A 17,232-nucleotide genomic window follows, 5' to 3' on the forward strand; every position below is an offset into this window, starting at 1 on the left:
CTGTGGGTCTAGATTTTCGAATCCGACGCAAAACTGATAGTTAATTGTAACGTTCAGGTATTCCCAATGACGATGGATCACTCAAATTGCGTCAAGATTCAATTCATCGTCCTTCAGCCGACTTGTCTCCAAGGGTCTGTTGCTGCCTCGGGCACCTTATGGTCGTTCTCCTGTGAGTATAGATTTTCTAATCCGACGCAAAACTGATTGTTAATTGTAACGTTCAGGGCCTCCTAATGACGATGGAGCACTCAAATTGCGTCGAGATTCAATACATCGTCCTCCAGCCGACTTGTCTCCATGGGGATATTGCTGCCTCGAGCTCCTTATGGTCGCTCTCCTGTGAGTCTAGATTTTCGAATCCGACGCGAAACTGATAGTTAATTGTAACGTTCAGGGTCTCCTAATGACAATGTAGCACTCAAATTGCGTCGCGATTCAATACATCGTCCTTCAGCCGAATTGTCTCCAATGGTCTATTGCTGCCTCGGTCACATTATGTTCGTTCTCCTGTGGGTCTAGATTTTCGAATCCGACGCAAAACTGATAGTTAATTGTAACATTCAGGGATTCCCAAAGACGATGAAACACTCAAATTGCGTCGAGATTCAATACATCGTCCTTCAGCCGACTTGTCTCCAATGGTCTATTGCTGCCCCGGTCACATTATGGTCGTTCTCCTGTGAGACTATATTTTCGAAACCGACGCAAAACTGATAGTTAAATATAACGTTCAGGGCCTCCTAATGACGATGGAACACTCAAATTGCGTCGAGATTCACTACATCGTCCTCCAGCCGACCTGTCTCCAAGGGGATATCGCTGCCTCGGGGCACCACATGGTCCGTCTCCGGTGATTCTACGTTTTCGAATCCGACGCAAAACTGATAGTTAATTGTAACGTTCAGGGCCTCCTAATGACGACGGAACACTCAAATTGCGTCGAGATTCAATACATCGTCCTTCAGCCGAATTGTCTCCAATGGTATATTGCTGCCTCGGTCACATTATGGTCGTTCTCCTGTGGGTCTAGATTTTCGAATCCGACGCAAAACTGATAGTTAATTGTAACGTTCAGGGATTCCCAATGACGATGGATCACTCAAATTGCTTCAAGATTCAATACATTGTCCTTCAGCCGACTTGTCTCCAAGGGTCTGTTGCTGCCTCGGGCACCTTATGGTCGTTCTCCTGTGAGTATAGATTTTCAAATCCGACGCAAAACTGATTGTTAATTGTAACGTTCAGGGGCTCCTAATGACGATGGAACACTCAAATTGCGTCGAAATTCAATACATCGTCCTCCATCCGACTTGTCTCCAAGGGTCTATTTGCTGCCTCGGGCTCCATGTGGTCCGTCTCCTGTGAGTCTAGATTTTCGAATCCGACGCGAAACTAATAGTTAATTGTAACGTTCATGGCCTCCTAATGACGATGGACACTCAAATTGCGTCGAGATTCAATACATCGTCCTCCAGCCGACTTGTCTACAAGTGTCTATTGCTGCCTTGAGCACCTTATGACCGTCTTCTGTGAGTCTAGATTTTCGAATCCGACGCAAAACTGATAGTCAATTGTAACGTTCAGGGCCTCCTAATGACGATAGAACACTCAAATTGCGTCGAGATTCAATACATCGTCCTTCAGCCGAATTGTCTCCAATGGTCTATTGCTGCCTTGGTCACATTATGGTCGTCCTCCTGTGGTTTTAGAATTTCGAATCCGACGCAAAACTGATAGTTAATTGTAACGTTCAGGGCCTCCTAATGACGATGGAACACTCAAATTGCGTCAAGATTCAATACATCGTCCTTCAGCCGACTTGTCTCCAAGGGCCTGTTGCTGCCTCGGGCACCTCATTGTCGTTCTCCTGTGAGTATAGATTTTCTAATCCGACGCAAAAGTGATTGTTAATTGTAACGTTCAGGGCCTCCTAATGACGATGGAACACTCAAATTGCGTCGAGATTCAACACATCGTCCTCCAGCCGACTTGTCTCCATGGGGATATTGCTGCCTCGAGCTCCTTATGGTCGCTCTCCTGCGAGTCTAGATTTTCTAATCCGACGCAAAACTGATTGTTAATTGTAACTTTCAGGGCCCCCTAATGACGATGGTACACTCAAATTGCGTCGAGATTCAATACATCGTCCTCCAGCCGACTTGTCTCCATGGGGATATTGCTGCCTCGGGCTCCTTATGGTCGTTCCCCTGTGAGTCTAGATTTAAGAATCCGACGCAAAACTGATAGTTAATAGTAATGTTCAGGGCCTCCTAATGACGATGGAACACTCAAATTGCGTCGAGATTCAATATATCGGTATTCAGCCGATTTGTCTCCAAGGGTCTATTGCTGCCTCGGGCACCTTAAGGTCGTTCCCCTGTGAGTCTAGATTTTAGATTCCAACGCAAAACTGATAGTTAATTGTAATGTTCAGGGGCTCCTAATGACAATGGAAGACTCAAACTGCGTCGAGATTCACTACATCGTCCTCCAGCCGACTTGTGTCCAAGGGGATATCGCTGCCTCGGGCACCACATGGCCCGTCTCCGGTGATTTTACGTTTTCGATTCCGACACAAAACTGATAGTTAGTTGTAACGTTCAGGGCCTCTTAACGACGATGGAACACTGAAATTGCGTCGAGATTCAATACACCGTCCTCCAGCCGACTTGTCTCCATAGGGATATTGCTGCCTCGAGCTCCTTATGGTCGCTCTCCTGTGAGTCTAGATTTTCGAATCCGACGCGAAACTGATAGTTAATTGTAACGTTCAGGGCCTCCTAATGACGATGAAACACGCAAATTGCGTCGAGATTCAATACATCGTCCTCCAGCCGACTTGTCTCCAAGGGGATATCGCTGCCTCGGGGCTCCGCATGGTCCGTCTCCGGTGATTCTACGTTTTCGAATCCGACGCAAAACTGATAGTTAATTGTAACGTTCAGGGCCTCCTAATGACGACGGAACACTCAAATTGCGTCGAGATTCAATACATCGTCCTTCAGTCGAATTGTCTCCAATGGTCTATTGCTGCCTCGGTCACATTATGGTCGTTCTCCAGTGGGTCTAGATTTTCGAATTCGACGCAATACTGATAGTTAATTGTAACGTTCAGGGATTCCCAATGACGATGGATCACTCAAATTGCGTCAAGATTCAATACATCGTCCTTCAGCCGACTTGTCTCCAAGGGTCTGTTGCTGCCTCGGGCACCTTATGGTCGTTCTCCTGTGAGTATAGATTTTCTAATGCGACGCAAAACTGATTGTTAATTGTAACGTTCAGGGCCTCCTAATGACGATGGAACACTCAAATTGCGTCGAAATTCAATACATCGTACTCCAGCAGACTTGTCTCCAAGGGTCTATTGCTGCCTCGGGCTCCATGTGGTCCGTCTCCTGTGAGTCTAGATTTTCGAATCCGACGCGAAACTAATAGTTAATTGTAACGTTCACGGCCTCCTAATGACCATGGACACTCAAATTGCGTCGAGATTCAATACATCGTCCTCCAGCCCACTTGTCTACAAGGGTCTATTGCTGCCTTGGGCACCTTATGACCGTCTCCTGTGAGTCTAGATTTTCGGACCCGACCCAAAACTAATTGTTAATTGTAACTTTCAGGGCCACCTAATGACGATGGAACACTCAAATTGCGTCGAGATTCAATACATCGTCCTTCAGCCGACTTGTCTCCAATTGTCTACTGCTGCCTCGGTCACATTATGATCGTTCTCCTGTGAGTCTAGATTTTCGAATCCGACGCAAAACTGATAGTTAATTGTAACGTTCAGGGCCTCCTAATGACGATGGAACACTCAAATTGCGTCGAGATTCAATAAATCGTCCTTCAGCCGAATTGTCTCCAATGGTCTATTGCTGCCTTGGTCACATTATGGTCGTTCTCCTGTGGGTCTAGAATTTCGAATCCGACGCAAAACTGATAGTTAATTGTAACGTTCAGGGCCTCCTAATGACGATGGAACACTCAAATTGCGTGAAGATTCAATACATCGTCCTTCAGCTGACTTGTCTCCAAGGGTCTGTTGCTGCCTCGGGCACCTTATGGTCGTTCTCCTGTAAGTATAGATTTTCTAATCCGACGCAAAACTGATTTTTAATTGTAACGTTCAGGGCCTCCTAATGACGATGGAACACTCACATTGCGTCGAGATTCAATACATCGTCCTTCAGCCGACTTGTCTCCATGGGGATATTGCTGCCTCGAGCTCCTTATGGTCGCTCTCCTGTGAGTCTAGATTTTCGAATCCGACGCGAAACTGATCGTTAATTGTAACGTTCAGGGCCTCCTAATTACAATGTAGCACTCAAATTGCGTCGCGATTCAATACATCGTCCTTCAGCCGAATTGTCTCCAATGGTCTATTGCTGCCTCTTCACATTATGTTCGTTCTCCTGTGGGTCTAGATTTTCGAATCCGACGCAAAACTGATAGTTAATTGTAACATTCAGGGATTCCCAATGACGATGGAACACTCAAATTGCGTCGAGATTCAATACATCGTCCTTCAGCCGACTTGTCTCCAATGGTCTATTGCTGCCCCGGTCACATTATGGTCGTTCTCCTGTGAGACTAGATTTTCGAAACCGACGCAAAACTGATAGTTAATTGTAACGTTCAGGGCCTCCTAATGACGATGTAACACTCAAATTGCGTCGAGATTCACTACATCGTCCTCCAGCCGACCTGTCTCCAAGGGGATATCGCTGCCTCGGGGCACCACATGGTCCGTCTCCGGTGATTCTACGTTTTCGAATCCGACGCAAAACTGATAGTTAATTGTAACGTTCAGGGCCTCCTAATGACGACGGAACACTCAAATTGCGTCGAGATTCAATACATCGTCCTTCAGCCGAATTGTCTCCAATGGTATATTGCTGCCTCGGTCACATTATGGTCGTTCTCCTGTGGGTCTAGATTTTCGAATCCGACGCAAAACTGATAGTTAATTGTAACGTTCAGGGATTCCCAATGACGATGGATCACTCAAATTGCGTCAAGATTCAATACATCGTCCTTCAGCCGACTTGTCTCCAAGAGTCTGTTGCTGCCTCGGGCACCTTATGGTCGTTCTCCTGTGAGTATAGATTTTCTAATCCGACGCAAAACTGATTGTTAATTGTAACGTTCAGGGGCTCCTAATGACGATGGAACACTCAAATTGCGTCGAAATTCAATACATCGTCCTCCAGCCGACTTGTCTCCAAGGGTCTATTGCTGCCTCGGGCTCCATGTGGTCCGTCTCCTGTGAGTCTAGATTTTCGAATCCGACGCGAAACTAATAGTTAATTGTAACGTTCATGGCCTCCTAATGACGATGGACACTCAAATTGCGTCGAGATTCAACACATCGTCCTCCAGCCGACTTGTCTACAAGGGTCTATTGCTGCCTTGAGCACCTTATGACCGTCTTCTGTGAGTCTAGATTTTCGAATTCGACGCAAAACTGATAGTTAATTGTAACGTTCAGGGCCTCCTAATGACGACGGAACACTCAAATTGCGTCGAGATTCAATACATCGTCCTTCAGCCGAATTGTCTCCAATGGTATATTGCTGCCTTGGTCACATTATGGTCGTTCTCCTGTGGGTCTAGAATTTCGAATCCGACGCAAAACTGATAGTTAATTGTAACGTTCAGGGCCTCCTAATGACGATGGAACACTCAAATTGTGTCAAGATTCAATACATCGCCCTTCAGCCGACTTGTCTCCAAGGGTCTGTTGCTGCCTCGGGCACCTTATGATCGTTCTCCTGTGAGTATAGATTTTCTAATCCGACGCAAAACTGATTGTTAATTGTAACTTTCAGGGCCTCCTATTGACGATGGAACACTCAAATTGCGTCGAGATTCAATACATCGTCCTCCAGCCGACTTGTCTCCATGGGGATATTGCTGCCTCGAGCTCCTTATGGTCGCTCTCCTGTGAGTCTAGATTTTCGAATCCGACGCGAAACTGATAGTTAATTGTAACGTTCAGGGCCTCCTAATGACAATGTAGCACTCAAATTGCGTCGCGATTCAATACATCGTCCTTCAGCCGAATTGTCTCCAATGGTCTATTGCTGCCCCGGTCACATTATGGTCGTTCTCCTGTGAGTCAAGATTTTCGAATCCGACGCAAAACTGATATTTAATTGTAACGTTCCGGGCCTCCTAATGACGATGGAACACTCAAATTGCGTCGAGATTCACTACATCGTCCTCCAGCCGACTTGTCTCCAAGGGGATATCGCTGCCTCGGGGCACCACATGGTCCGTCTCCGGTGATTCTACGTTTTCGAATCCGACGCAAAACTGGTAGTTAATTGTATCGTTCAGGGCCTCCTAATGACGACGGAACACTCAAATTGCGTCGAGATTCAATACATCGTCCTTCAGCCGAATTGTCTCCAATGGTCTATTGCTGCCTCGGTCACATTGTGGTCGTTCTCCTGTGGGTATAGATTTTCTAATCCGACGCAAAGCTGATTGTTAATTGTAACGTTCAGGGCCGCCTAATGACGATGGAACACTCAAATTGCGTCGAAATTCAATACATCGTCCTCCAGCCGACTTGTCTCCAAGGGTCTATTGCTGCCTCGGGCTCCATGTGGTCCGTCTCCTGTGAGTCTAGATTTTCGAATCCGACGCGAAACTAATAGTTAATTGTAACGTTCATGGCCTCCTAATGTCGATGGACACTCAAATTGCGTCGAGATTCAACACATCGTCCCCCAGCCGTCTTGTCTACAAGGGTCTATTGCTGCCTTGAGCACCTTATGACCGTCTTCTGTGAGTCTAGATTTTCGAATTCGACGCAAAACTGATAGTTAATTGTAACGTTCAGGGCCTCCTAATGACGACGGAACACTCAAATTGCGTCGAGATTCAATACATCGTCCTTCAGCCGAATTGTCTCCAATGGTATATTGCTGCCTTGGTCGCATTATGGTCGTTCTCCTGTGGGTCTAGAATTTCGAATCCGACGCAAAACTGATAGTTAATTGTAACGTTCAGGGCCTCCTAATGACGATGGAACACTCAAATTGTGTCAAGATTCAATACATCGCCCTTCAGCCGACTTGTCTCCAAGGGTCTGTTGCTGCCTCGGGCACCTTATGATCGTTCTCCTGTGAGTATAGATTTTCTAATCCGACGCAAAACTGATTGTTAATTGTAACTTTCAGGGCCTCCTATTGACGATGGAACACTCAAATTGCGTCGAGATTCAATACATCGTCCTCCAGCCGACTTGTCTCCATGGGGATATTGCTGCCTCGAGCTCCTTATGGTCGCTCTCCTGTGAGTCTAGATTTTCGAATCCGACGCGAAACTGATAGTTAATTGTAACGTTCAGGGCCTCCTAATGACAATGTAGCACTCAAATTGCGTCGCGATTCAATACATCGTCCTTCAGCCGAATTGTCTCCAATGGTCTATTGCTGCCCCGGTCACATTATGGTCGTTCTCCTGTGAGTCAAGATTTTCGAATCCGACGCAAAACTGATATTTAATTGTAACGTTCCGGGCCTCCTAATGACGATGGAACACTCAAATTGCGTCGAGATTCACTACATCGTCCTCCAGCCGACTTATCTCCAAGGGGATATCGCTGCCTCGGGGCACCACATGGTCCGTCTCCGGTGATTCTACGTTTTCGAATCCGACGCAAAACTGGTAGTTAATTGTATCGTTCAGGGCCTCCTAATGACGACGGAACACTCAAATTGCGTCGAGATTCAATACATCGTCCTTCAGCCGAATTGTCTCCAATGGTCTATTGCTGCCTCGGTCACATTGTGGTCGTTCTCCTGTGGGTCTAGATTTTCGAATCCGACGCAAATCTGATAGTTAATTGTAACGTTCAGGGATTCCCAATGACGATGGATCACTCAAATTGCGTCAAGATTCAATACATCGTCTTTCAGCCGACTTGTCTCCAAGGGTCTGTTGCTGCCTCGGGCACCTTATGGTCGTTCTCCTGTGAGTATAGATTTTCTAATCCGACGCAAAGCTGATTGTTAATTGTAACGTTCAGGGCCGCCTAATGACGATGGAACACTCAAATTGCGTCGAAATTCAATACATCGTCCTCCAGCCGACTTGTCTCCATGGGGATATTGCTGCCTCGAGCTCCTTATGGTCGCTCTCCTGTGAGTCTAGATTTTCGAATCCGACGCGAAACTGATAGTTAATTGTAACGTTCAGGGCCCCCTAATGACAATGTAGCACTCAAATTGCGTCGCGATTCAATACATCGTCCTTCAGCCGAATTGTCTCCAATGGTCTATTGCTGCCTCGGTCACATTATGGTCGTTCTCCTGTGGGTCTAGATTTTCGAATCCGACGCAAAATTGATAGTTAATTGTAACGTACAGGGTTTCCCAATGACGATGGAACACTCAAATTGCGTCGAGATTCAATACATCGTCCTTCAGCCGACTTGTCTCCAATGGTCTATTGCTGCCCCGGTCACATTATGGTCGTTCTACTGTGAGTCTAGATTTTCGAATCCGACGCAAAACTGATAATTAATTGTAACGTTCACGGCCTCCTAATGGCGATGGAACACTCAAATTGCGTCGAGATTCACCACATCGTCCTCCAGCCGACTTGTCTCCAAGGGCATATCGCTGCCTCTTGGCACCACATGGTCCGTCTCCGGTGATTTTACGTTTTCGAATCCAACGCAAAACTGATAGTTAATTGTAACGTTCAGGGCCTCCTAATGACGACGGAACACTCAAATTGCGTCGAGATTCAATACATCGTCCTTCAGCCGAATTGTCTCCAATGGTCTATTGCTGCCTCGGTCGCATTATGGTCGTTCTCCTGTGGGTCTAGATTTTCGAATCCGACGCAAACTGATAGTTAATTGTAACGTTCAGGGATTCCCAATGACGATGGATCACTCAAATTGCGTCAAGATTCAATACATCGTCCTTCAGCCGACTTTCCTCCAAGGGTCTGTTGCTGCCTCGGGCACCTTATGGTCGTTCTCCTGTGAGTATAGATTTGCTAATCCGACGCAAAACTGATTGTTAATTGTAACGTTCAGGGCCTCCTAATGACGATGGAACACTCAAATTGCGTCGAAATTCAATACATCGTCCTCCAGCCGACTTGTCTCCATGGGGATATTGCTGCCTCGAGCTCCTTATGGTCGCTCTCCTGTGAATCTAGATTTTCGAATCCGACGCGAAACTGATAGTTAATTGTAACGTTCAGGGCCTCCTAATGACAATGGAGGACTCAAATTGCGTCGCGATTCAATACATCGTCCTACAGCGAACTGGTCTCCAAGGGGATATTGCTGCTTCGGGCACCTTATGGTCCGTCTCCAGTGAGGCTAGATTTTCGAATCCGTCGAAAAACTGATAGTTAATTGTAATGTTCAGGGCCTCCTAATGACGATGGAACACTCAAATTGCGTCGAGATTCACTACATCGTCCTCCAGAGGACTTGTCTCCAAGGGGATCTCGCTGCCTCGGGCACCACATGGTCCGTCTCCTTTGACTCTACTTTTTCGAATCCGACGCAAACGGATAGTTAATTGAAACGTTCAGGGCCTCCTAATGACGATGGAACACTCAAATTACGTCGAGATTCAATACGTCGTCCTCCAGCGGACTAGTCTCCAAATGGATATAGCCTCGGGCACCTTATGGTCCGTCTCCAGTGAGTCTAGATTTTCGAATCCGACGCAAAACTGATAGTTAGTTGTAACGTTCAGGGCCTCCTAATGACGATGGAGCACTCAAGTTGCGTCGCGATCCAATACATGGTCCTCCAGCCGACTTGTCTCCAAGGGTCTATTGCTGCCTCGGGCACTTTATGATCGTTCTCCTGTGAGTCTAGATTTTCGAATCCGACGCAAACGGATAGTTAACTGTAACGTTCAGGGCCTCCAAGTGACGATGGAACACTCAAATTGCGTCGAGATTCAATACATCGTCCATCATCCGACTTGTCTTCTAGGGTATATTGCTGCCTCGGGCACCAAATGTTCCTTCTCCCGTGAGTCTAGATTTTTGAGTCCGACGCGAAACTGATAGTTAATTGTAACGTTCAGGGCCTCGTAATGACGATAAAACATTAAAATAGCGTCGAGATTTAATACATCGTCCTTCAGCCGACTTGTCTCCAAGGGTCTATTGCTGCCTCGGGCACCTTATGGTCGTTCTCCTGTGAGTCTAGATTTTCGAATCCGACGCAAAAATGATAGTTAATTGTGACGTTCAGCGCCTCCTAATGACGATGGAACACTCAAATTGCGTCGAGAGTCAATACATCGGCCTCCAGCCGACGTGACTCCAATAGTCCATTTCTGCCTCGGGCACCTTATGGTCGTTCTCCTGTGAGTCTAGAATTTCGAATCCGACGCAAAAATGATAGTTAATTGTAACGTTCAGGGCCTCCTAATGATGATGGAACACTCAAATTGCGTCGAAATTCAATACATCGTACTCCAGCAGACTTGTCTCCAAGGGTCTATTGCTGCCTCGGGCTCCATGTGGTCCGTCTCCTGTGAGTCTAGATTTTCGAATCCGACGCGAAACTAATAGTTAATTGTAACGTTCATGGCCTCCTAATGACCATGGACACTCAAATTGCGTCGAGATTCAATACATCGTCCTCCAGCCCACTTGTCTACAAGGGTCTATTGCTGCCTTGGGCACCTTATGACCGTCTCCTGTGAGTCTAGATTTTCTTACCCGACCCAAAACTAATTGTTAATTGTAACTTTCAGGGCCACCTAATGACGATGGAACACTCAAATTGCGTCGAGATTCAATACATCGTCCTTCAGCTGACCTGTCTCCAATTGTCTACTGCTGCCTCGGTCACATTATGGTCGTTCTCCTGTGAGTCTAGATTTTCGAATCCGACGCGAAACTGATCGTTAATTGTAACGTTCAGGGCCTCCTAATTACAATGTAGCACTCAAATTGCGTCGCGATTCAATACATCGTCCTTCAGCCGAATTGTCTCCAATGGTCTATTGCTGCCTCTTCACATTATGTTCGTTCTCCTGTGGGTCTAGATTTTCGAATCCGACGCAAAACTGATAGTTAATTGTAACATTCAGGGATTCCCAATGACGATGGAACACTCAAATTGCGTCGAGATTCAATACATCGTCCTTCAGCCGACTTGTCTCCAATGGTCTATTGCTTTCCCGGTCACATTATGGTCGTTCTCCTGTGAGACTAGATTTTCGAAACCGACGCAAAACTGATAGTTAATTGTAACGTTCAGGGCCTCCTAATGACGATGTAACACTCAAATTGCGTCGAGATTCACTACATCGTCCTCCAGCCGACCTGTCTCCAAGGGGATATCGCTGCCTCGGGGCACCACATGGTCCGTCTCCGGTGATTCTACGTTTTCGAATCCGACGCAAAACTGATAGTTAATTGTAACGTTCAGGGCCTCCTAATGACGACGGAACACTCAAATTGCGTCGAGATTCAATACATCGTCCTTCAGCCGAATTGTCTCCAATGGTATATTGCTGCCTTGGTCACATTATGGTCGTTCTCCTGTGGGTCTAGAATTTCGAATCCGACGCAAAACTGATAGTTAATTGTAACGTTCAGGGCCTCCTAATGACGATGGAACACTCAAATTGCGTCAAGATTCAATACATCGCCCTTCAGCCGACTTGTCTCCAAGGGTCTGTTGCTGCCTCGGGCACCTTATGATCGTTCTCCTGTGAGTATAGATTTTCTAATCCGACGCAAAACTGATTGTTAATTGTAACTTTCAGGGCCTCCTAATGACGATGGAACACTCAAATTGCGTCGAGATTCAATACATCGTCCTCCAGCCGACTTGTCTCCATGGGGATATTGCTGCCTCGAGCTCCTTATCGTCGCTCTCCTGTGAGTCTAGATTTTCGAATCCGACGCGAAACTGATAGTTAATTGTAACGTTCAGGGCCTCCTAATGACAATGTAGCACTCAAATTGCGTCGCGATTCAATACATCGTCCTTCAGCCGAATTGTCTCCAATGGTCTATTGCTGCCCCGGTCACATTATGGTCGTTCTCCTGTGAGTCAAGATTTTCGAATCCGACGCAAAACTGATATTTAATTGTAACGTTCCGGGCCTCCTAATGACGATGGAACACTCAAATTGCGTCGAGATTCACTACATCGTCCTCCAGCCGACTTGTCTCCAAGGGGATATCGCTGCCTCGGGGCACCACATGGTCCGTCTCCGGTGATTCTACGTTTTCGAATCCGACGCAAAACTGGTAGTTAATTGTATCGTTCAGGGCCTCCTAATGACGACGGAACACTCAAATTGCGTCGAGATTCAATACATCGTCCTTCAGCCGAATTGTCTCCAATGGTCTATTGCTGCCTCGGTCACATTATGGTCGTTCTCCTGTGGGTCTAGATTTTCGAATCCGACGCAAATCTGATAGTTAATTGTAACGTTCAGGGATTCCCAGTGACGATGGATCACTCAAATTGCGTCAAGATTCAATACATCGTCCCTCAGCCAACTTGTCTCCAAGGGTCTGTTGCTGCCTCGGGCACCTTATGGTCGTTCTCCTGTGAGTATAGATTTTCTAATCCGACGCAGAGCTGATTGTTAATTGTAACGTTCAGGGCCGCCTAATGACGATGGAACACTCAAATTGCGTCGAAATTCAATACATCGTCCTCCAGCCGACTTGTCTCCATGGGGATATTGCTGCCTCGAGCTCCTTATGGTCGCTCTCCTGTGAGTCTAGATTTTCGAATCCGACGCGAAACTGATAGTTAATTGTAACGTTCAGGGCCCCCTAATGACAATGTAGCACACAAATTGCGTAGCGATTCAATACATCGTCCTTCAGCCGAATTGTCTCCAATGGTCTATTGCTGCCTCGGTCACATTATGGTCGTTCTCCTGTGGGTCTAGATTTTCGAATCCGACGCAAAATTGATAGTTAATTGTAACGTACAGGGTTTCCCAATGACGATGGAACACTCAAATTGCGTCGAGATTCAATACATCGTCCTTCAGCCGACTTGTCTCCAATGGTCTATTGCTGCCCCGGTCACATTATGGTCGTTCTACTGTGAGTCTAGATTTTCGAATCCGACGCAAAACTGATAATTAATTGTAACGTTCACGGCCTCCTAATGGCGATGGAACACTCAAATTGCGTCGAGATTCACTACATCGTCCTCCAGCCGACTTGTCTCCAAGGGCATATCGCTGCCTCTTGGCACCACATGGTCCGTCTCCGGTGATTCTACGTTTTCGAATCCAACGCAAAACTGATAGTTAATTGTAACGTTCAGGGCCTCCTAATGACGACGGAACACTCAAATTGCGTCGAGATTCAATACATCGTCCTTCAGCCGAATTGTCTCCAATGGTCTATTGCTGCCTCGGTCGCATTATGGTCGTTCTCCTGTGCGTCTAGATTTTCGAATCCGACGCAAACTGATAGTTAATTGTAACGTTCAGGGATTCCCAATGAGGATGGATCACTCAAATTGCGTCAAGATTCAATACATCGTCCTTCAGCCGACTTTCCTCCAAGGGTCTGTTGCTGCCTCGGGCACCTTATGGTCGTTCTCCTGTGAGTATAGATTTGCTAATCCGACGCAAAACTGATTGTTAATTGTAACGTTCAGGGCCTCCTAATGACGATGGAACACTCAAATTGCGTCGAAATTCAATACATCGTCCTCCAGCCGACTTGTCTCCATGGGGATATTGCTGCCTCGAGCTCATTATGGTCGCTCTCCTGTGAATCTAGATTTTCGAATCCGACGCGAAACTGATAGTTAATTGTAACGTTCAGGGCCTCCTAATGACAATGGAGCACTCAAATTGCGTCGCGATTCAATACATCGTCCTACAGCGAACTGGTCTCCAAGGGGATATTGCTGCTTCGGGCACCTTATGGTCCGTCTCCAGTGAGGCTAGATTTTCGAATCCGTCGAAAAACTGATAGTTAATTGTAATGTTCAGGGCCTCCTAATGACGATGGAACACTCAAATTGCGTCGAGATTCACTACATCGTCCTCCAGAGGACTTGTCTCCAAGGGGATCTCGCTGCCTCGGGCACCACATGGTCCGTCTCCTTTGACTCTACTTTTTCGAATCCGACGCAAACGGATAGTTAATTGTAACGTTCAGGGCCTCCTAATGACGATGGAACACTCAAATTACGTCGAGATTCAATACATCGTCCTCCAGCGGACTAGTCTCCAAATGGATATAGCCTCGGGCACCTTATGGTCCGTCTCCAGTGAGTCTAGATTTTCGAATCCGACGCAAAACTGATAGTTAGTTGTAACGTTCAGGGCCTCCTAATGACGATGGAGCACTCAAGTTGCGTCGCGATCCAATACATGGTCCTCCAGCCGACTTGTCTCCAAGGGTCTATTGCTGCCTCGGGCACTTTATGATCGTTCTCCTGTGAGTCTAGATTTTCGAATCCGACACAAACGGATAGTTAACTGTAACGTTCAGGGCCTCCAAGTGACGATGGAACACTCAAATTGCGTCGAGATTCAATACATCGTCCATCATCCGACTTGTCTTCTAGGGTATATTGCTGCCTCGGGCACCAAATGTTCCTTCTCCCGTGAGTCTAGATTTTTGAGTCCGACGTGAAACTGATAGTTAATTGTAACGTTCAGGGCCTCGTAATGACGATAAAACATTAAAATAGCGTCGAGATTTAATACATCGTCCTTCAGCCGACTTGTCTCCAAGGGTCTATTGCTGCCTCGGGCACCTTATGGTCGTTCTCCTGTGAGTCTAGACTTTCGAATCCGACGCAAAAATGATAGTTAATTGTGACGTTCAGCGCCTCCTAATGACGATGGAACACTCAAATTGCGTCGAGAGTCAATACATCGGCCTCCAGCGGACGTGACTCCAATAGTCCATTTCTGCCTCGGGCACCTTATGGTCGTTCTCCTGTGAGTCTAGATTTTCGAATCCGACGCAAAAATGATAGTTAATTGTAACGTTCAGCGTCTCCTAATGACGATGGAACACTCAAATTGCGTCGAGATTCAATACATCGTCCTTCAGCCGAATTGTCTCCAATGGTCTATTGCTGCTTCGGTCACAGTATGGTCGTTCTCCTGTGAGTCAAGATTTTCGAATCCGACGCAAAACTGATATTTAATTGTAACGTTCCGGGCCTCCTAATGACGATGGAACACAGATTGCGTAGAGATTCACTACATCGTCCTCCAGCCGACTTGTCTCCAATATGATATCGCTGCCTCGGGGCACCACATGGTCCGTCTCCGGTGATTCTACGCTTTCGAATCCGACGCAAAACTGATACTTAATTCTAACGTTCAGGGCCTCCTAATGACGACGGAACACTCAAATTGCGTCTAGATTCAATACATCGTCCTTCAGCCGAATTGTCTCCAATGGTATATTGCTGCCTCGGTCACATTATGGTCGTTCTCCTGTGGGTCTAGATTTTCGAATCCGACGCAAAACTGATAGTTAATTGTAACGTTCAGGGATTCCCAATGACGATGGATCACTCAAATTGCGTCAAGATTCAATACATCGTCCTTCAGCCGACTTGTCTCCAAGGGTCTGTTGCTGCCTCGGGCACCTTATGGTCGTTCTCCTGTGAGTATAGATTTTCTAATCCGACGCAAAACTGATTGTTAATTGTAACGTTCAGGGGCTCCTAATGACGATGGAACACTCAAATTGCTTCGAAATTAAATACATCGTCATCCAGCCGACTTGTCTCCAAGGGTCGATTGCTGCCTCGGGCTCCATGTGGTCCGTCTCCTGTGAGTCTAGATTTTCGAATCCGACGCGAAACTAATAGTTAATTGTAACGTTCATGGCCTCCTAATGACGATGGACACTCAAATTGCGTCGAGATTCAATACATCGTCCTCCAGCCGACTTGTCTACAAGGGTCTATTGCTGCCTTGAGCACCTTATGACCGTCTTCTGTGAGTCTAGATTTTCGAATCCGACACAAAACTGATAGTTAATTGTAACGTTCAGGGCCTCCTAATGACGATGGAACACTCAAATTGCGTCGAGATTCAATACATCGTCCTTCAGCCGAATTGTCTCCAATGGTCTATTGCTGCCTTGGTCACATAATGGTCGTTCTCCTGTGGGTCTAGAATTTCGAAACCGACGCAAAACTGATAGTTAATTGTAACGTTCGGGGCCTCCTAATGACGATGGAACACTCAAATTGCGTCAAGATTCAATACATCGTCCTTCAGCCGACTTGTCTCCAAGGGTCTGTTGCTGCCTCGGGCACCTTATGATCGTTCTCCTGTGAGTATAGATTTTCGAATCCGACGCAAAACTGATAGTTAATTGTAACGTTCAGGGATTCCCAATGACGATGGAACACTCAAATTGCGTCGAGATTCATTACATCGTCCTTCAGCCGACTTGTCTCCAATGGTCTATTGCTGCCCCGGTCACATTATGGTCGTTCTACTGTGAGTCTAGATTTTCGAATCCGACGCAAACCTGATAGTTAATTGTAACGTTCAGGGCCTCCTAATGACGATGGAACTCTCAAATTGCGTCGAGATTCACTACATCGTCCTCCAGCCGACTTGTCTCCAAGGGGATATCGCTGCCTCGGGGCACCACATGGTCCGTCTTCGGTGATTCTACGTTTTCGAATCCGACGCAAAACTGATAGTTAATTGTAACGTTCAGGGCCTCCTAATGACGACGGAACACTCAAATTGTGTCGAGATTCAATACATCGTCCTTCAGCCGAATTGTCTCCAATGGTCTATTGCTGCCTCGGTCACATTATGGTCGTTCTCCTGTGGGTCTAGATTTTCGAATCCGACGCAAATCTGATAGTTAATTGTAACATTCAGGGATTCCCAATGACGATGGATCACTCAAATTGCGTCAAGATTCAATACATCGTCTCTCAGCCGACTTGTCTCCAAGGGTCTGTTGCTGCCTCGGGCACCTTATGGTCGTTCTCCTGTGAGTATAGATTTTCTAATCCGACGCAAAGCTGATTGTTAATTGTAACGTTCAGGGCCGCCTAATGACGATGGAACACTCAAATTGCGTCGAAATTCAATACATCGTCCTCCAGCCGACTTGTCTCCATGGGGATATTGCTGCCTCGAGCTCCTTATGGTCGCTCTCCTGTGAGTCTAGATTTTCGAATCCGACGCGAAACTGATAGTTAATTGTAACGTTCAGGGCCCCCTAATGACAATGTAG

The sequence above is a fragment of the Schistocerca americana genome, chromosome 5 (assembly GCF_021461395.2).
Source record: "Schistocerca americana isolate TAMUIC-IGC-003095 chromosome 5, iqSchAmer2.1, whole genome shotgun sequence".
NCBI lineage: Eukaryota > Metazoa > Arthropoda > Insecta > Orthoptera > Acrididae > Schistocerca > Schistocerca americana.